The 20,823-nt window shown below is 41.0% G+C and overlaps 4 pseudogenes across 4 annotated transcripts; 3 read left to right on the top strand and 1 right to left on the bottom strand.

The window, feature by feature from the left end:
• Positions 1–127: 127 nt before the first annotated feature.
• On the top strand, positions 128–1,342 carry AT4G06495 (annotated as a pseudogene; the record flags this gene model as incomplete). Its single annotated transcript has 1 exon — positions 128–1,342.
• A 1,663-nt stretch (positions 1,343–3,005) lies between these two features.
• On the top strand, positions 3,006–4,163 carry AT4G06496 (annotated as a pseudogene; the record flags this gene model as incomplete). Its single annotated transcript has 1 exon — positions 3,006–4,163.
• Positions 4,164–5,254: 1,091 nt separating this feature from the next.
• AT4G06497 lies at positions 5,255–10,564 on the bottom strand (annotated as a pseudogene; the record flags this gene model as incomplete). The annotated part of the gene is made up of 1 exon: positions 5,255–10,564.
• Positions 10,565–12,018: 1,454 nt separating this feature from the next.
• On the top strand, positions 12,019–14,034 carry AT4G06498 (annotated as a pseudogene). Its single transcript has one exon.
• The last annotated feature ends 6,789 nt before the right edge of the window (positions 14,035–20,823 follow it).

The raw sequence follows: 20,823 nt of genomic DNA on the forward strand, positions 1-20,823 counted from the left end.
CCATAACTCATTTAAGCCTAAACTCATTTGATTATGAGTTGAGTTGAGTTGGGTTACTATAACGCCCGCGTCCGGTTTGTTACTACAACCCATAAGAGGCCGGTTTGTTTTAGGGAAAAACAAGATCATGGTCGAGGAACGGACGAAAATACTTAGTCGGAAGAACGAGAAAGTTCAAGCTGAACCAGTGAGGTGAGCTTGACAAGCTGGATGAACTAGCTAGCTAAGCTAGGTGAGCTAAACCAGCTAGAAGACTAGCTAGCTCAGCTAGGTGAGCTGACCGACATCTCGACTGAGCTCGGTGAGCTGATCGAGTACTAACCCAGCTGGGTGGTCCAGTCAGCTGACACTCGAGCTTGTGGACTCTGGTAGCTCACAGATGAAGAGGTGTCTCGGCCAAAAGGTGTAAGGTCGAGCGGGTACCAACGAACTGTTGCATCGCCCAAAGGATGCAAGGAACGGATGTGACTTTTCAGAAGGGTGCAAGGAACGGATGTGATGCTTTCGGAAGCATCCATTCGCCCCCTATATAAGGGAGGACGCCCAAGGCATCAACACATCATCCATACACCACAAAACATTCTCAAAACAGTCCCAACACATCTTGAAATTGTTGGTCAGAAAGGGAGTGCGGCTCGGCGAGTATAACTCGACCGAACTGATGCGCATGCTATCTCCTGTGCAACGGTTCGATGGAGTGTAGAGGATGGAGAGGGTAGACCGTTCGTCTTAGATACGAATCGGATCTGATAGACCGTTCGTCGGATCGATCGGCCAGACCGATTGTCAGACAGATCGGATCGGCCAGACGAATCGAATCGGACAGACCGATCGTCGGACGGATCGGATGGGACAGGCCGATCGTCGGACGGAACAGGTCGGACAGACCGATCGTCAGAGGGGATGGATCGAGAAAAGTGTTCGAGGAAGCACAAGGATAAGTGCATCCGAACAAACCCAAGGGTCGCCCATGGATGCAATCTTACCGGTAAAGGGAGAAAGCACCAAGAATGGGTAAGGAACGTTATTCACCATATATGATAAATATCGTGACCGCCTTCATGTATCTATCTCCTCAGCCATGGTGAAACCGATCGGAGATCGGTAAAACCAAAGGGTGACTCGACGGATAACCAACGGGAAAGTCCACGGTGGGAACCCATAGACAAAACGGATGTTAAACCCGCGAGAGAACCTAAGGCCGACGGAAGAAGGATTTCATGGGCTAGCCTACGATGATCCGGTGGATGAATCCACAGACCCTTGGGTGTGATAAGGATATCGTTCGGATCGTAAGGATGGATCAACAAGCCGAAAGCTTTACTGACCACCATAGACCGGACGGATAAACAGTTAGTAAACCGTGGATGGTCGTAGTAAACGACCGGATCGGAAACATGGATGGTTTGATAAGCCGAGGGCTGAATCATCCACCATGAAATCGAAGGGGCGTACGCTTGGAGGACGGATGGACCAATGAGCCAAGAGCTTGATTCGACCATCGTGAACCAAGAGAACCACACGATCTCCAATCTCCATCGTGGGACTTAGACCAGTGGGGTTGGTTGGTTGTATGGCTAAGTAACGATAGGGATTGGTTCATAAATTCACTATCGGATACGAGTCGTTGAACGAATGGAGTAAGGCGACAAACGGGCTAAGGAATCAAATCCGCATATTGGCCAAGGTATGTAACGATCTAGCTTATTAGTTAAGATAGTCGTTTGGTAATTAATCATGAAAATAGGATAAAGGAATATGCGATTGATAGGCCTAGTGGTTAGCGAACAATATGCATGTCTTGATCGAGTAAAGGATCGATCTAAGTCTAAGTGGTAAAGACAATGAAACCCGTACAAGAGTTGGTTAGAATTTAACCAAGGTTAGAAAGACTTCTGTTGTGTAATAAGAAAGTGATTATAGAATTATGCCTCGTAAAGGCAATTCTATGTTGAATCGCGAAAAATAAAGAAGTTCGACCGGGATGAGGCGTAAACGTGAGTCCAAGGTTGTCGGACGTCGAGACGTCCGGGATGGGGTCTCACAAGTTGGTATCAGAGCATGCTTGATCCTAGGATGGATAAGAGCTCGGAAAACGTCATAGTAAGGGTTTGGCGGATAAGGAGATGGAGGGATCGATGTGTTTGGAAACGGAAATAGTTACCCAACTCACGATCGGGAACCAAGATATTATCCTAGTAGTCAAAACTTTTAACATGACGGGAAAGTTGGTTGATATATTCAGAGATGGACCAATAACTATGGAATTTGGATCTAGTCGAAACTTGACTAAGATCGGGTATAGACTTAGTCGGGATTTGACTATTTCTGGGGTTTTGATATTGGAGATTGACCAAGATCATGGAAAAACGACAAGGTCGAAAAGAGACCTAAGTCGAGAATAATGATCGAGTCCGGTGGGGACCAAGGTCTGAAATATTGATAAAGTCGGAAAGAGACTTAAGTCGAGAATATGATCGAGTCCAGGAAAGGACCATGATCAGAAATTTGATCGAATGTCGGAAGAGACAAAGATCAGAAAACATTGATCAAGTCCAGGAAAGGACAAAGATCGAGAAATAATGATCGAGTCCGAGAAAGGACCAGGATCAGAAATTTGATCAAATGTCGAAAGAGACAAATATCAAAAAAAATTGATCAAGTCCAGAAAAGGACAAAGATCGTAAAATAATGATCGAGTCTGGGAATGGACAAGGATCAGGAATTTGATTGAGTGTCGTAAGAGACAAAGATCGGGAAACTTAATCCAACACGAAAATAGAGATTTGATCAAATATGATATCTAAAGTCTCGGAGAGACTAAAGATGGGAAAAGATTAAGGAGTAAACAAAATCTTACACCCGCCGAATTCGAGGATGAATCCAGTTTAAAGGGGATAGACTTGTAACGCCCGTGTCCCGATTTAGGGAGTAAACAAGATCTTACACCTATAGAATTCGAGGATGAAATCAGTTTAAGGGGGGTATACTTGTAACGCCCGCGTCCCGCTTTCATAAAGAGGCCGGTTTGTTTTAAGGGAAAACTAGATCATGGTCGAGAAACAGACAAAAAATACTTAGTCGAAGAATGAGAAAGTTCAAGCTGAACCAGCGAGGTGAGCTGGACAAGCTGGATGAACTAGCTAGCTAAGCTAGGTGAGCTAAACCAGCTAGCAGACTAGCTAGCTCATCTAGGTGAGCTGACCGACAGCTCGAATGAGCTCGGTGAGCTGATCGAGTACTGACCCAGCTGGTGGTCCGGTCAGCTGACACTCGAGCTTGTGGACTGTGGTAGCTCATAGATGAAGAGGTGTCTCAGCCAAAAGGTGTAAGGTCGAGCGGGTACCAACGAACGGTTGCATCGCCCAAAGGATGCAAGGAACGGATGTGATCTTTCGGAAGGATGCAAGGAATGGATGTGACCTTTCGGAAGGGTGCAAGGAACGGATGTGATGCTTCGGGAAGCATCCATTCGCCCCTTATATAAGGTAGGACGCCTAAGGCATCAACACATCATCCATACACCACAAAACATTCTCAAAATTGTCCCAACACATCTCGAAGTTGTTGGTCGTAAAGGGGGTGCGGCTCGGCGAGTATAACTTGACCGAACTGATGCGTAGCACCGGTCCAACGGTTCGATGGAGTGTAGAGGATGGAGAGGGTAGACCGTTCGTCTTAGAGACGAATCGGATCTTGTAGACCGTTCGTAGGATCGGATCGGCTAGACTGATGGTCGGAAGGATCAGATCGCACAGACCAATCGTCGGACAGATCGGATGGGCTAGGCCGATCGTCAGACGAAACGGGTCGGACAGACCGATCGTCGGAGGGGATGGATCGAGAAAAGTGTTTGAGGAAGCACAAGGATAAGTGCATCCGAACACACCCAAGGGTCGCCCATGGATGCAATCTTACCGGTAAAGGGAGAAAGCACCAAGAATGGGTAAGGAACATGATTCACCATATAGGATAAATAATGCGGCCGCCTTCATGTATCTATCTCCTCAGCCATGGTGCAACCGATCAAAGATCGGTAAAACCAAAGGCTGACTCGATGGATAACCAACGGGAAAGTCCACGGTGGGAACCCATGGCCAAAATGGATGTTGGACCCGTGAGCGAACCTAAAGCCGACAGAAGAAGGATTTCACGGGCTAGCCTACGATGATCCGGTGGATGAATCCATGGACCCTTGGGTTTGATAATGATATCGTTCGGATCGTAAGGATGGATTGATAAGCCGAAACCTATACCGACCACCATAGACCGGAGAGATAAACGGTTAGTAAACCGTGGGTGGTCGTAGTAAACGACCGGATCGGAAATATGGATGGTTTGATAAGCCGAGGGCTTAATCATCCACCATGAAACCGAAGGGGCGTACGTTTGGAGGACGGATGGACCAATGAGCCAAGAGCTTGATTCCGCCATCGTGAACCAAGGGAATCGTACGATCTCCAATCTCTATCGTGGGACTTAGACTAGTGGGGTTGGTTGCTTGTATGGCTAAGTAACGATACGGATTGGTTCATAAATTCACGATCGGATACGAGTCGTTGAACGAATGGAGTAAGGCGACAAACGGGCTAAGGAATCAAATCCGCATATGGGCCAAGGTATGTAACGATCTAGCTTATTAGTTAAGATAGACGTTTGATAATTAACCGTGAAAATAGGATAAAGGAATATGCGATTGATAGGCCTAGAGTGGTTAGCAAACAATATGCATGTCTTGATCGAGTAAAGGATTGATCTAAGTCTAAGGGGCAAAGACGATGAAACCGGTACAAGAGTTTGTTAGAATTTAACCAAGGTTAGAAAGACTACCGCTGTGTAATAAGAAAGCGATTATAGAATTAAGCCACGTAAAGGCAATTCTATGTTGAATTGCGAAAAATAAAGAGGTTCGGCCTGGAAGAGGCGCAAACGTGAGTCCAAGGTTGTCGGACGCGTAGACGTCCGGGACGAGGTCTCACAGTTACCCGTTTTAACACCCCTAGCCATGCTAGATTCGTCCCGCGGGAGTATATACGATTCAGTTTTATAAGTTTTTATTTGGTTTATATATATAATTTTTAAACAAAAAATTTATATTTAGTCTCTAAATAATGTTAGGAATACTTGTGGACATTGGTTATGTATATTAGTAGTATATTTAACACTTCTCATCAGAATTTTATCTCTCTTTTTTTTTTTTTAACACAACTATTATTAATTTGAGCCGACGTAATCAGAGTGTAATAGATTAGAGATACAGATCGGAACATAATAATAAAAGGAGAAGTCTTGATCATTGAATCTGTGAGACTTCACTAATTTGTCAGCTGGTTGATTCCCCTGTCTTGGTATCCATGAAAACTTCACTTCTTTGAATCTTCTTTTCCAACTTAAGATGTCCTGCAGCCAATTAGCAATGTCGAATCGTAATGTCTTCCCTCGTAAGACATCCACCAAAATCTTACAATCGCCTTCGAAGATGACTCTTGTGTAGCCTTGAGACCAAAGATGTTGCATTGCAGAGAGTAACGAGTGGCATTCTGCTTCTAATGAATTTGTAGTCTGTGTACTTATAGCCTTTCCCGCACCCTTGTAGTGTCCATGTTCATTCCGTATTATCCAAGCTCCTGTTGATTTCTACTATTGTTGAGTGAAACTGCCATCGTAGTTGCACTGTATCCAATCCGCTTCAGGTCGCTTCCAATGATGTGGTGTTCTGTTATCACTTACTAGGACAGGGTTTTTACAACTATCTCGATAGTTACCTCCATATGTGCTCCACTCTTCAGCATCTTGATTAGCACTTTGAAGATCTTTCTGCCATTGGTTGTTTCTTCTCATAAAAGTTAACTTATTTCTGCTTTTCCAAATCCGCCAGAGAATCCAAAATGGAAGGTGTGCTTGTAGTGAGTTATTCGTCCCTAGCTTGTGCCATTCGAATAGTGTTATCATCTTTGTCTCCAAACTGATGTGAGGATCCATGAGATCATGAATCGGAATTGACGAGGCCCTCCAGATTTGAGTGGCGTGAGGGCAGGTAAAGAAGAGATGGTCTGTGGTTTCAGTCTCCGTGATGCAGCGGTTACAAAATTTATCTTGGTGTATGTGACGCCTTTCAAGCTCTTCCCCTGTGCCTAGAGCCCGAGAAAGCATTCGCCACAGAAAATGTTTAATCTTTGGGGCTGTTGTTGTCTTCAAAATGCGTTGTTTTAGTTGTGGGTTTCCTGCTTGTGGTCGTGTTGTCGGTTCTCCTTCTGGTAGATGAGATGCTAGCCAATATCCCGACTTGAGCGAATAGATTCCTGATTCTGTATAGTGCCATCCCAAATAGTCCGTCATCTGTGTTTGACTGAGTTTCAGGGTAAGGATGTGAGGAACATCTTCTGGTACCACGTGTTCCCGTAATAATTGCTCATTCCAGCCGGTTTTGTTGGGTAAGAAGAAATCCTGTATGTGCAGCACTCTTTGTTGGTTTTGGTCTAGACGTCTTGGGGGTCTAGGTGTGTGAAGTGGGAGCCAGGGGTCAGCCCAAGTCTGAATCAAGTCTCCATTCCCCATTATGTATCTCATCCCTTTTTTAGGAGATTTCTACCCTTGAGAATTGATTGCCACCCAAAAGAAGCTTGTGATCCATTAGTAGCAACTAGGACATTAGAGTTAGGGAAATACCTCCCTTGCAAGACACGCGCCATGAGGCATTCAGGATGTTGAAGAATCCGCCATGCTTGTTTTGCAAGTAGTGCATCATTAAACTTCCCTATATCTCGAAATCCTAAACCACCCTCATCTTTGGAAAACTTCATTCGATCCCAGGCTACCTAGTGCATAGCGTTACCTTCTGGTTGAGTAGACCACCAGTACTGTGCAATGGTGCGTTCAATCTCCTCACATATGTTTTTGGGGAGTTTGTAACAGTTCATCGAATAGACTGGCATGGCAAGGGCTATGGCTTTAAGCAGGACCTCCTTCCCACCATGAAACAGGAATCTGTTCCTCCATCCTTTAGTTTTTTCTCTAACCTTCTCCACGATGTATTGAAAGAGCTCTATCTTCTTTCTTCCGAATTGTTCTGGCAACCCCAAGTATTTATTGCAGCCACCGTCATTATGAATTTGGAGTGTTCTTCGGATTGATGTTTTCATGGTGTCTTGAACTCTTTTTCCAAAGTGGAGTGCAGATTTGTTTGTGTTAACTTTTTGTCCAGAGGCTCTTTCATACTGAGTGAGTATATCTTTGATAGCGAGACACGATTTCATGTTTGCTTGACAGAAGAAGAGCGAGTCGTCAGCAAAAAGGAGGTGACTAATTGGAGGGCTCTTGTTGCTTATTTTGATTCCTTTGATGTGCCCTTGTTGTTCTGCTTTTTTCATCATATGACTGAGGACTTCTGCACATAGAATAAAAAGGTATGGGGATAGAGGGTCTCCTTGACAAATGCCTCGTTCCGGTTGAATGAATCCATATGGTGCACCATTTATATTAACTGAGAAGGTGGCAGTTCGGACACAAGTCATGATCCATTCTATCCAACGAACATCAAACCCAAACTTAAACATAGTTGCTTGCAGGAAGTCCCATTCAAGGCGGTCATATGCTTTGGTGATGTCTGTCTTGATAGCCGTGTAAGAGGTAGAGCATCGTTTCTTCACTTTTAAAGCGTGTGTAATTTCATGCGAAATGATAACATTGTCAGTGATTACACGCCCTGGGATGAAAGCTGCTTGTTCCTCCGAAATGATGCTAGATAGATGTTTCTTCAAGCGACCAACAAGAATTTTTGAGATGATCTTGTAGCTCACGTTGCATAAGGCGATTGGTTTGTAATCACTCCTGTGTCGTGGATGTTCTGGCTTTGGAATCAAGCATAGATTTGTGTGGTTCATGGATTTATCAAAGACGCCATTCTCAAAGAAATTATGTACCTCCTTCATTACCGTTTGTTTGATATCAGCCCAATACTTGTGATAGAAATCTCCTGTGAATCCGTCCGGGCCTGGGGCTTTGGAACCTCCAATAGAGAATACAGCTTCTGCAATCTCCTCTTATGTGATCCTCTTTGTTAAGTCATCATTCATGTCTGAAGTAACTCGCTGTGTGAATCCGTTTAAGACATGGTAGTGATTGTTGTTGGTTGTTAGATCATTGTGGAAAAGATTTGAGAAGAAGTGTTGAGCCACCTTGCCTATATTAGAGTCGCCTCTGTGTTCAACGCCATCATCATCAAATATAGAGTGCATTCGATTCCTGGATTTTCTGATTTTTGTAGAGGCAAAGAAATATTTCGTGTTTCGATCACCACTTGCCAACCAAGTCTTTCGGCTTTTGAGTCGCCAAAATTCTTCTTCATCAGCATAAGCCTTTGATAATTGGAGGCGAAGTGCCCAGATGCGTTGAATTGATGAACCGTCCGTATGTGCTCTGTCTATTCTTTTTTTGAGGAGGGCTATGTCTTCTTTCGCATTAGACCGGTAGCGCCGTTTCCATTGTGAAATTGCTCTTCTGCACTCGGTGAGTCGTGCCCGGAGAGTATCATCATGATTGTCAAATCTCTTGTTCCAGCTCCGGCGAATGGCATCACTAAATCCGTCCCGGTCGACCACTCTTCCGTCGAAACAGAATTGGTTATGTTGTTGTTCAAAATCGCTAGTGATTGTCGTTATAATCGGACAATGGTCAGATTCGATAAGGTCAAGAAACTCCATATGTGATGCAGGAAATTGGGTTAACCATTCTGTATTGACCAAGGAGCGGTCCAAGCAGCAAGCAACATCATGTGAATGTCGCTTTCCAACCCAAGAGAAGGGATCACTTAAGTGTTTGAGGTCTTGGAAATCACATACTTGAAGCATTTTCCTGAAGTCAATGAAAGAGCTCTCTGGTCTTGGGTTTCCTCCTCTTTTTTCATCGTTCCCACGTATTTCATTGAAGTCTCCAATAGCCATCCAAGGACCTGTTCTTTGAGTCGCTGTTCTTTCTAATCTTTCCCAAACCAAGTGTCGATAGGTTTGATTTGGGTGACCATATACACAAGGTAAATAGAACCCAAATCCATTAATATTAACATAAGTATCTACAAGGTTTGGGGATTGATAAAGAACAGAAACAGAAACATTACTTTTCCACATTAAAGCAATTCCTCCACTTAAACCATCTGGAGGAACTGTTACAACCCTATCATACCCAACTTCACTACACACATCTTTGACGATGTCATTCCGCTGCTTGGTTTCCATAAGAACAATGATGTTTGGAGAGAATTTCTTCTTGATCTCCTTGAGACGTCGAACTGCGAGGTCATTGCCTAGTCCTCTACAGTTCCAAGCGGCTGTCCTTATGGAGGTAGAGGTGGTTCTGGGCCCACCGCACCTCTCCCCACGTTGTTCGGCTGGTCCTGTGATCCAGAGCAGCCACTGCTTTCTCCCATCTCACGAATCACCATCTTGCTTTGTTCCTGGTCTTCAGCTGCTTCCATAGTGTCGTCCCTCTTGCGTTTACCTCTGTCAGCCGCAACATCCATCAGAACATACCCCCTGTTCACACCATTAAACAAGTCCAAACCAGGTTGGAGAACATTCTCAGCAATAGGGTGCGAAGAACTGCCTGGAATGTCGCCTGTAGCATTCTCAAAGGGAGGAATGGGATTGAAAAGCTCACTGGTTTCCATCTCTCCCTGGAACATAGAGTAACGTGCTGCCTCCATATCCTGGAACTCTGCCAAAGTTTCATGAGGCACATCCATTTCATCTTCTTCTACCTCAGCATTTTGGTCTTCACGGTCAGGACCTCCATTCTCCTCATCATCTTCAATTTCGCGAATGATAACACCCTAATTTTGATGCCCCGCAGGTGGAAGGTTTTCATCATCACTGTCACCCTCAGAGTGTTGTTCCTCCCCACCATTCTGTATCACACAAGCGTCTTTGTCATGGGTGAGCATTCCACAGACTTCACAGAAGCCTCTCAGCCGTTCGTACCGAAACCTGAGCAGAGTGTTGTCTCCAGCCTGAAACTGAAAATTCCTTTAGAAGGGCAGGGGGAGTTGAATGTCCCAGTCAATACGGACTCTGACGTATTCCACCCGAGCCGCCGTTTCTGCATCATAGTCCACATCGAGGAGGTTTCCAAGCGATCTCCCTATGTGAGAGATGACTTCACGGTTAAGGTAATGATATGGGATCCCTCGGATCTGGACCCAGAAAGGGATGAAATCGATTAGAGGTTGGTTGTAAAGAGGATTACATTGTTGAAGGATAAGCATTCTGTCGTTGAAGGCCCACAATCCTCTTCTCATAACCAGATCCAGTGACTCTTCTCTCGGGAAAATGAATTGGAATTGGTTTCCCCCAACGATCCGACCGTGAAACAGACCGAATTGTCCCCACACGCGAGGCATCGACGCAATGATTGATCTCAGGTTCTGTCTTCGTGGCATGACCGGTCGTCCCATGATGAGGAACCGGAGTTCCGCCTCTGCATTCGCCACTACCTCCAGTGGTAGTGCTACCTATGCATCATCCACCCCCAGATTGATATCCTGAACAGCCCTTCTCAGATTGTCAGCCATTTTTGCAATTACTTTGTAGAATCAAATAGGAAATTGGATACTGTGATTTGCGATAAAGATGAGTGAGAGAAACTGGTTCTTAGATTTGCTTTTATAACGAGAAGTTTCCTTTGGAATCAGAGCAGTTGCATCACGAAGTGGGGAGATCCACGACATGGAGATAACCGTCGCGCTTTTGGAGAGGACGAACTGCCCCCATCATCGACAAAACCGTCTGAGATCCACTCCGGGTAACCGTTACAGCAGATCCAAAAATAACTGTGTATCGCATTCACGATCGCCTTTGCAATCGTCACCATTTCTTTACTACAAATATGATCCTATGAGATTTGTTTTTTTATATAAAATGATACAAAAGATTAGATTTGAATCTAAATAAACATTTTTCATAAAAACATTTGAGTATTAAAAAAACATCAGCTTTTCTTCTACTGTAAAAAGCTTCTAAAACATTCTCAACCTTCTCCATATTTTCGAGTTCAATGATGATGTATCTTTGTGGAAGATAAACCACCGAACTAGTAATCTTGACGTTAGTACAACTCTCTACCCACAAAGGAGGGAATCCAAAATAGACTACTTTATACTCACATCGAGAGTTAAGATTTGATTGTTCTTCTACTCACACCAAAACAAAAACCAAAGATCATAAAGATCAGATTATTCGTCCTTTTCTCGAAGCTTATACATTTATTATTTTATTGAGCAATATCTGAAATAATAACAACATAATCACATATTTAACGACAAAAGGTTAATAATAAGGATTTAATCTGGGGACAAATCCAATCATACTTGAACGCCATTTCATATGTGTTCTCATTCAAGTACAAAATCGTTACCAATGAGAACAAATTTAGCAATGAAACTCATATGGGTGTAATCACAAAAAGCAAAATTAATTAAAAACACTTTACCTTCCAAATACAAATAACTCAGAGAGGATCCTCTACCAAGTTCTTCATTGTTTGTTGAAAGAGCATTTATTGACTCCAATGGGACACGCTGATGTATCTGTGCGTGGAATGTGTTGAAACATTTTTTGAGAACCTGCAACAAAATTAATATTAGTGATGATAGCTAATTAGCAATAGATAGAAGCTAATTCTAGTACAGAATCTTTACTTGAATTCCAAAAACCGATTCTCTTAGACACAATCCTTACATAAGTTGTAGAGAATGAAAGATATGCAAGCGTTCTGTTCGAAACATCGAGAATGACCTCATCAGAAAACCCAAACGGTCAAACAGATGCCTGCAAATATTTTACAATCAAACATATTAGGCTTTTATAGAAGCATATTCTGTAATTGTACTAATGAGAATAAGGTTAGTTTGATTACGATATTTTGTATATTAAATATCCTACTCAAATCTTATCGGAATTGCAAATGGAAATTATTTTGTTTCCAAAGTTAATAATATTTTCTATTGTTACATTTTGCTATGTTTAGGCTATAACACTGTGAAGGTAGATTCTTGAGAAAGGCGGGTTTACGCAGTTTAGACCTCATTATATTACTTGGTATTGTCCTCATACTATCACGTTGAGTCGACAGTATAAGTCTCAATGTATCAATAAAGGAAGGTATTGTCCTCCTGATCTAGAGCACGACTTTAGCTCGGGATACGATGGAAAAGACGTGGTTATGGAAAATTTGAGACAGCTTTGTGTTTACAAGGTGGCGAATGCAACCGCCACCTTGGGTGTAGTGGAATTATGTTACTGATTTCCAGATCAGATATCCCATGAAGGAGAAAAAAATACAATAAGGAGTGTGCTGAGTCTGTAATCAAATCTCTTGGTGAGTGTTTCTTCAAACATGTCTTGATAGTTAAAAGAAAAGCAATTTTTGGGAGAATGAGGTATTGAGGTCATATGGGAGACCCTAATGTTGACTTGGACAATAATGCAGCTTTAAAGGAAGAACAAGATGCTCAAGTAAATTACTCTTCTCACATCTGAATTTGACTCTTCTTTACGTAACCTGTTTTGGGTTTGACATATTATATTATGTAGGTTGGCAAGGGTACAAGGGGTGATGTTACCATATTGCCTACCTTAGTTGTCAACAACAGACAGTACCGAGGTTTGTTCCGTAGTATTCAACTTGAGACTTCAATATATGTAGTTTAGCTTATTATATAATCGTTCCATTGTAGGCAAGTTGGAGAAGAGTGCAGTACTCAAGGCTCTATGCTCTGGTTTTGAGGAGTCAACTGAACCTGCTATATGCCTCAGCACAGGTATGTTTTACATACACTTACCCAGACCCGATACGCAAAACACCTACTAAGATTTTCCTTTTTTATACCCTTATTTTTGAATTACCTCCCCAGTGGTCGGTCATCAAATTAATGGCTGGACTGTAGACTATACACCAATATTACACTTAAAACAATTATTGTTAAAGTTTTGAATTTGCAAGCTTCTCTTGCATTTGACAGATATGTAGACAAACGAGTGCTTAGATAACAATGGCGATTCTTGGCAAGATAAATCACCCAACATAACTGCTTGCAAGGTACTTTTAATATTCATGGGAAGAATTTCTGTTATATCTATTAATCTGGTTAATTTGTAGGCTACGTTTCGTGGAAAAGTATGCGTGTGTCCTATAGTTGATGGTGTGCGATTCAAAGGAGATGGTTACAGCCACTGTGAGCGTAAGTACTCGGGTCATCTTTTGAATAATGTTTATGATTATGTTGACTTATGTTATACAATAGCAATTGAGAATGGCAAAATTCGTTTAAGTTGTGGTCTTACAGTATGGCAAGATATAATATAATTTATATATTCAGTGAATCGTAAACGGATGTTTTGTTTCACATGTGTTTGGTGAAATTCAAAATATGATCTTCGTGCTGATTACAAGAACTTTCATAGCAAAATATACTCTTAGATGACTTTGGAAGTGTGTTCTTTGCCGTTGTTGTTGTTGTTGTGCTTCACTCTTTCACATTTTCGTACGTATTTGGTGGTTGCATTGCAGCAAGCGGGCTAGGGAGATGTTCAATCAACAAATGGAGGTTGTTGGCATGAAGAGAGAGATGGACATGCGTTCTTTGCTTGTGTGGTTAGTGGTTTCTTCTGCCCTTTGCTTCACTTTTAAGCGTATAATCTTACAGTGTAGTAAGATACTTATGTCTCAACTTGTAATTCCTTCAGGATAAGGACAGTGTCAAATGCGAGTGTCCTCCAGGATTTAAAGGAGACGGTGTTAAGAAATTTGAAGGTTAGACCTCTGTCAAAACTTTGGTTACCCTTTTTTTTTGTCTTCCTTCTTAAAACATCTTCTTAAGGATGTGAGCTCACGTTCGCAGTCACGGCTCTTGCATTCATTTGCGCAATCACGTCCTTCTCAGACAAATTCAGCAACCAAAATCCTTCTTCTGAGATCCAGGTGTTTGCAATTGGTTCCGTTTGGTTCATTACATGTATCGATCGCTTTTTATGTGGTGGATCTGCGTATGAATTGTCTCGATTTGTGACGGATTAAGTTGTTTCTGTGTCTAGCGAATTGATCTTCGTTTGATTTGATTGTGGGAATTATAATGTAAATGTCTTATGTTGTTTCTATGGATTTTGGAACCATGGAAAAGCCTGAGTTTTAATTTGGTTGTGTTGTGCTTGCATATACTTAATATCAATCGGTTTAAGAAGCAATTTCATGGGAACGATGAGGTAACATTTTCATACTTAAGTTACTTGGTTTCATCTCAAAGCTTTTGAATTTGATTTAACATTAGACACTTGTGATAGTACCGAGTTTATACACAGATTGTTGATCTTTGTGGGTACTGAATATCCTTAAGTTTATACATACGTTTGTAGCTTTCTCTTCATTACCGAGTTTCTCGAGTTCCCTCTATCGATTGCTTATATTCAAATTGTTGACCATTTGTTTACATGTCATGCAGGTCAGCTTGACACTGGACATATCAGCAGACATGCAATCACTTTTTACTTGGAACACCAAACATGTTTATCATCTTAAAACACTTGCAGTCCTTGTCTTTTGCTATTACCTAAAGCCATTGCATAATGGACTGCTCTTGGAGGAAACTATTTTATTAAAATGCTGACATAAACAGAAAATGTTTGAAGGTTTTTAATGAGAGATAGAGACGACTTTCAGATAGTGTATAGGGGTAGGAATGTTTCCTATGACCCCAATATTATACATTATTTGGAATGATCAATTACAAAGGTTGCAAAACTGCCGAGGGTGTCGATCCAGTATGCGAGTTCCCCTTTGTTTACTCTCTAAAAAGAATAAGTCTGGGGTAGAAAAAGAACACCGAAAAAGAAAAAATATATATATAAAGAATGGTCAATTTATCATGGTATAGTAGAGGAATGAGTCTAGAAGGATCTTGAATGTTAGCTTGTTTGATGAGACCCAGCGATGAAAGCCAGGTGGATATAGTTGTGGAACTTAGGTATTGAATCTAGAATGTTGTGTAAGCTTGTAGAGAAGTACATGTTGGTTAGGATTTGATTAGACTTGTTAGGCATATGGACTTAGTTTTGATGATCATGGCAATAGGCTAGAGAATGTTGGGAGTTCCTTTGTTTTCAAAACCTCTTCCACGGGTTCGGCTTTTGTGTTATGCTTGAGGGCAAGCAAAAGCTAAGTCTGGGGGAGTTGATATAACCGGATTTTCACTGATTTTATCTATGTTTTAGGTATAGGATTTTGAGTCTTTATGTTATTTCTCGAGTCTTTTTAATGTCTTTTCAGTATTCTATGCAATGGGACAACAATAGAGATAAGGAGACATTTTGGAGCAAAAGCTAAGGAAAAGGAAGCTAAGGACGATTTTGGTTCAGGAATCAGCGAGGAGTGTCGATCGACACACTCTTGGTGTCGATCGACACCAGTTTCGGGCCAGCAGAAGTCCATGACGCTTTCAAGTTTACAAAAGAAGAAATTTGCCCCAGAAGACTTCCCTATTTGCATTATTAGTCTCTGGACGTTTTTAGGGTTTTATATATATTGTTTTTAGACCTAAGTTTCTTTGATCAAGTCTTTTATCAAGCTTTTGCAAAACCCTGTTACTGAGAGAAAGAAGCTAATCATCTATTGTTCTTGAGAGATTCATTTCAGTCCTTAATACAGTGAAGAGATCTTTTCTAACTCTTATCTCTATTGCTGTGTTTATGCTTTCTATCTCAATTATGTTGTTTCTTTCATTCAATATGTCTGAGTAGTCTTCTTGTTAGGAATAGGGTTTCTCATTAGGGATTCATATGGTCTAGGAGTTTGCCCCCCTCTGCTAGGTTATCTGTAGAATTCTTTTTCTTTAATTATGCTTAATGCTAGATCTAGAGTAATTAACTAGATCTTGAATCCATACAATAGATATGCCCGCCATAGGTATCTATAGTTGGATCTATTATTTGATGAATCTGGTTCATAGGTGTGTAATAAGAATCAGCCTATCTACTAAGATGAACAATTGAACTCGGTAAGAATGCACATTTAGGTGGATAGTTTCTCGGCTTTTCCGGTTATTATTAGCTATAGATATAGGGAGTTTCGCGGCACGCCCACCGATTATTCCATAATTAGAGTTTGAGTTTAAGAATGGTTCGATAAAAACCTAGCTTTCATTAGATCTACTAACCAATAGTTTCTTGAGAATACTTTGTTCCTAGCTCTTTATTAAATCGTTCACAACACAATCAATCTGCTGTCTTTTTACTTTGTTCTCTTTTATTTTCACTCGTACCCTGCTAGCTTAATCTCCACATTTAACTCACTGTTTGAAGAAAAGAACTCCGTGAATTCGATCCTAAAATACTGCAATTGACCTCTTATTTAAGAGAGTAGTTCTAGGTAATTTGAACCATATCAAATTTGGCGCCGTTGCCGAAGTTTTTGGGAATCATCATTGAGTTTTGTTTAGAGATTTCATCTAGTTTTTACTTCTATTTTATTACTCACACGTTTCTTGTTTTCTTCTTTTTCTGTGTGTTTAGGTGTATGCCTAGGCAAACAAGGAGCACAAAACAGAAGGAGCTTATCAACTTGTCAGTTCTGGACTTGGGAAAACTTGAACGCACCAACCGAAAAACTCAGAAATTAACAATGGCTGACAAAGTCATCTGAGGTGATGCAAAAGGAGTTTTGAGAGATGAGGATGGGCAAGCCTACAATGAGGCTAGTCAGAGATTGGATGATCATGGACTCATCCTACCTAAGGACGCCAATGAGGATTAAGGGCGCCTCAATGCGCAATTAGCTGCTAGAGAACAGCTCGGGAGCAGCAAGCAGATGCAATTGGTGTCAAACGACACAACAGAGGTGTCGATCAACACCAACACCAGATTCTTGCAGCTATTCCTCCACACTTGCTCAAACAAAGAATTTTTCCTTGGTTCGGACCAAATTGACATGTTTCCGGTTTCAGGAAAATATTCGCCGCTCGCAAGCAACCTTCTCTCGCCGAACTCGGGGGGGGGACTAATTGTGGGATACGGGCTTTGCCCTCCATGCCCAATTCGGCCCAAGCACAAATAAAACAAGTCAAGAAGGTTTCTAACAAGGAGGAACGGCCCATCAGAATGACTGCTCGGCCCATCACAACTTGGCCCATCACGGCTCGGCCCAGCCCGATAAATTTAAAAGGGCAAAAAGGAGAAATCGCAAGAGAGAGTAAGAAAACCCTAGATCAGCTCCTTGCCTATAAATAGGAGGAGACACTACTAAGAAGAGGGGTCGAGACCCTAAATCACCATTCAACAGAGAATTGCTGCCTACCTCTTTATCTCTTACACTCTGGTCTTCCATTTTGTACGTTTGGTTTTCCGTTTTATAATTTCGATTCTCCGTTCTGTATTTTCTGGTTTTCCGACCTGTACTTTCGGTGTCTCCACTCTTTACTTACGGATTTCCGTTCTGTTAATTATTGTATTTCCGTTCGTCATTAATAAAGAAGCTACTCCGTCCTCCCCAAACCCCTTAGTTATTTATTGTTACAACCTCGGTACAAACACAATGAATAATGATTCGATTATTAGCTCCGATTTTAGTGTTTGCGGGTTGTTTATGATATGGATTACTATATGGTTATATCCTTTTCAAAATTGAAATTAAAAGATCGGTAAATTTCTGGGTAAATTGAGTAAAATTAGAGTTCAATTTTTAAAATAACCTGACCCATTTCCCATTTTATATGTTTGTAAATATTTTTTCTTCTTCTCTTTTAATAAATACTAGGATATGACCCGCGGTACACCGCGGGTTTATTTTTATTTTTTAATTATTGATGTTTTGTGTTTTGACAATGTAGTTTATCTTTAGCATGGTTGTTGTATTTTTCCTTACTTCTAAATTATATATTTGGCTGTGTGTATAATTAAAGGACACGTAATAAAGGTTACGATAACATTGGTTATTATATGGGGGTTTGAAATTAGTTGATATAATGTGTATATTCTTGAAAGCATAAATATGATTTGGAAGGGTTGTCGAATTTTAATTTTTATGAACCTATAGCTACTGTTGTGTGTATAAGTATGTGGAAGTTTAGTAATCTAATGGTAATTAGTATTAGTATTCGTATTTATTTTAATCATGGAATGCAATGTTTTAATGGCTAACATGTATTTTTATTTGGATTTATGTAATTAAATTTTATTTATATGTTAAAGTCTAATAATGAATACACTCAATCACTAAATTTCAAAAAAATGATGGTGGGTTTCTAGTAACAATCCTAAGTCAAGATTCGAATAACAGAAATGAAAACTTAAGAGCCCTACTCGATCATTGGGCCGAGTAGAACAAACATGCAACAAATTTCAGAACTAAAATGCAAATAAAAGGTGACAAACATGCAACAAATTTAAGAACAAAAATGCAATTACAGGTGAATAAAAGTGTAATCACGGGGTGAATACAAATAAATCTAAGAAGAATAGAAGTCCTAAGGATGGATTCATTGATAAGGGCAACTCTAGGGTTCATCAGGTGGCTAACAGGCGAAAGGCAAATAGCGTAGACAATAGATTCAAAACCGGGTCAATCCACTCTCGTGATAGAGTCCCTCATAACTCTACCACTTCCTAATCTCAACTCTCGTTGATGAAACATAGTTGAGCAGGCTTTAAGCAACAATCTACCAAAGTCAATAAGCAGTCTAAACATCCAATCTCTTGGGGTAGAATCTACAAATCTCTGGAATTCGTAGATCAGGCATCCATTTGAACGTGTTTTGGACGCTGGATACCTATGGTCGAATTCCACATTAGCCAGCGAAAACCGTATAGGGGCCAACGAATTCAGAAGGGATCTAACCTAATCTTAACCACCAGACTAACCTAGAGATTACCCTACTCTAAATCCATCCTCAAGAACCCTAATCACTACTCAAGCAACATAACTAAGAACACAAACCCAGAAATTACTCTAAACATATCAAAATATAGATCTAAATAAAAATAACAATTTATCTCAAAGAACTAAATGCAAAAACAAAATAGATTAAGAGTAATTAAGGTTTCAAGATTCTAAAACACAAAGAAAAACTACAGAAGAAAAGCTTGGTCCTTTGGACAAACCCCAAAGTGACCAATTTATAGTAAACTCCGAAAACCCTAGATTCACTAGAAGACAAGAGACTTGAGGCGGTTTAGATGAATGCTCATCTTGGGGATCGAGTAAAGAGGGTGCTGCAAAGTTTGCGCCTTTGCTTCCATGATCCGAGTGATCAATTGGTCGAGTAGTTGCTTCTTCCTCTCCTATTCTTATGCTCAGATGTCTTGTTGAGTGGGGAATGAGAAGGATCAGAAGACGCTTTGAACGATCAACAAGTCTTGTAGCGAAGGTTACCCTAGATCGAGTAACTGGTCGAGAAGAGGATCGAGTAAGGGGTCGAGTAGAGTCTGCTGCCTCCTATGTAGCTGCCTGGATCGAGTAACGGGGTCAAGTGAATTGCCCTGCTGCTTCCCTCCTTGTTTGATAGAGTAGAGGGTCGAGTAGATTCCTTGTAAGCTCCTTCTACACCTGAAAACACACCAAAACATGCAATATGTATGCAAGATGATCCTAAATGCTTAAGTGTGCAAAATAAGCTAAATGTGATGCAAAATGATATGATACAATGAGTGATCACTAAGCTAAATGATGATACATACATGCCTAAAATGAGTAAAATACAGTGTTATCAACTCCCCAGAACTTATCTCTTGCTTGCCCTCAAGCAAACAAAAAATCTTAAGTTGAAGGAGAGGTTTGAAGGTGGGTATTCAAAAACCGAAGCATGCATATAGAGCGGGTGAGATCAATGTCCAAGGTAGCTAATTCTAGGTTGCATGGTGATAGATCCTTACTGAAAAACCTTGGCCATACTTATCACAATGCAACCTAATATTTGCCTTAATCTATTCAAGCATTCACATCAACCAATTCCCTTTAACATTTATTAAGCACGAACAGTGGATCAAGCAATGCAATGGTTATGAACTCATTTGTTTTTTTGCTTAGGCTAAGAGACAAAAATGGTCCCTCTAATGACATGGTCGGAAAACAGGGGACTCTCATAGAAAAGATTGAGCTTCAGCAGAGTGCTAAAGATAAAAGCTAACGGACCCATACAAGAACAGACTCCCATCTACCCAATGATATATAGTGTGATAGCTCAGAAGATGATCCCAGTCCCTTAGGTGTCCTAACTCTACCCTTTTTCCCATTCTTTCTCTTTTTTGGTTCAAGTTCTAAGGGGTGCTTCTTTAAAACGATTCAAGAGTCTAGCGGGTTTGGTTTTAAACTTTTACAAGGTTAAGGCTTTTCTTCTAATCTTAGCACAGCGGGCGTTTTACCCTTTTCTTTGAATTACAATGCCTAACTTTCTTTGAATTCCAACCCCTTTACTAGACTAACACTTTCTTTTGTATTCCCCTTAAGAACTCTAAACTCTTACTCCTTTTTTTCTTTTCTTTTCATTCTCATTCTCTTTCCCATTCATTCCATACACAATCCCAATCCCAAATACAAGTCTCCACCTAGTCCTAGCTAACCCAAAAAGCATGGGCTAGGCCTACATGAAAGACTGCTCTTGTCGGCTCATACCTAACACGTTATAGCAAGCTCAGTCGGAAAAAAGACCTCACAATAACACACAAAAGATCTTTGGCTCGTAATAAGGTTAGGCTTAGAGTATGGGAAACTGCTCTAAACGTGAGAGTCAGCTACTTGGATTAACAAAGGGTGGTGAAGTGAATAAGATAATCCAACTATGTATATGGT

This window comes from Arabidopsis thaliana, chromosome 4 (assembly GCF_000001735.4).
Source record: "Arabidopsis thaliana chromosome 4, partial sequence".
NCBI lineage: Eukaryota > Viridiplantae > Streptophyta > Magnoliopsida > Brassicales > Brassicaceae > Arabidopsis > Arabidopsis thaliana.